The 676-nt window shown below is 30.9% G+C and overlaps 1 non-coding gene across 1 annotated transcript; it reads right to left on the reverse strand.

Moving 5' to 3' along the window:
- Nucleotides 1–211: 211 nt before the first annotated feature.
- Nucleotides 212–337, reverse strand: LOC114007865 (small nucleolar RNA SNORA40). Its single transcript, XR_003549449.1, has one exon. It is a non-coding gene; the product is annotated as a small nucleolar RNA SNORA40 (small nucleolar RNA).
- Nucleotides 338–676: the final 339 nt, after the last annotated feature.

Here is a 676-nt window from a genome sequence, read left to right on the forward strand (position 1 = left end):
TACTGCCTTAACAAGCTGTTTTCTGTCAACATCATGAAGTGTTTGGAAATTATTCCCCTCTTAATCTTCCTTTCGCAGTGAACTTATTGGAACATTCAATTTAGTAGATTTAAATACATGATAACATTTTTAAAACTACCACTTTGTTTTCATTAGAACAACGCTCAAAACTGCTTTAGTCAAATTTTGGTCATCTGATTTTTTTTTTTTAAATATTCCTTCTTATATGTATCAAAACTTATACTAAACAATAAGTTTTGGGTTGCAAAAGAGGATTTATTTTTTGCACTTTTCTGTGTCTTTGTCTACAAGACAGACAAAACCAAATTCAAGTGCTAAGGTCATCTGATTTTATATTATCCAAAAGTAGGTAAATAAACTCCCAACCAGGTATTCCCAAATATGCCTATTATAGATAACTAATCAGGAACACATTTTTAGCTTTTCCATCTTTGCATGAAGGTGTATACCTTACACATCTTTACTTTGGGCCAGAGAAATAATATGTACTACGTGGTCTTTTGAAAATGGAACATTTGTTTTCAGAGAAACATGTTCAGCCTTTAGAAAGACTAGTTAGTTCTTTTCCTGCATCTTTCCTACTGACTTACAGTGCTTTTAAATAGCCATAAATATTTTTTAAAAAATCTCTAAATGCAGGATTATGACTTTTGCA

The sequence above is a fragment of the Tupaia chinensis genome, unplaced genomic scaffold, assembly GCF_000334495.1.
Source record: "Tupaia chinensis unplaced genomic scaffold, TupChi_1.0 Scaffold000248_1, whole genome shotgun sequence".
Taxonomy (NCBI): domain Eukaryota; kingdom Metazoa; phylum Chordata; class Mammalia; order Scandentia; family Tupaiidae; genus Tupaia; species Tupaia belangeri.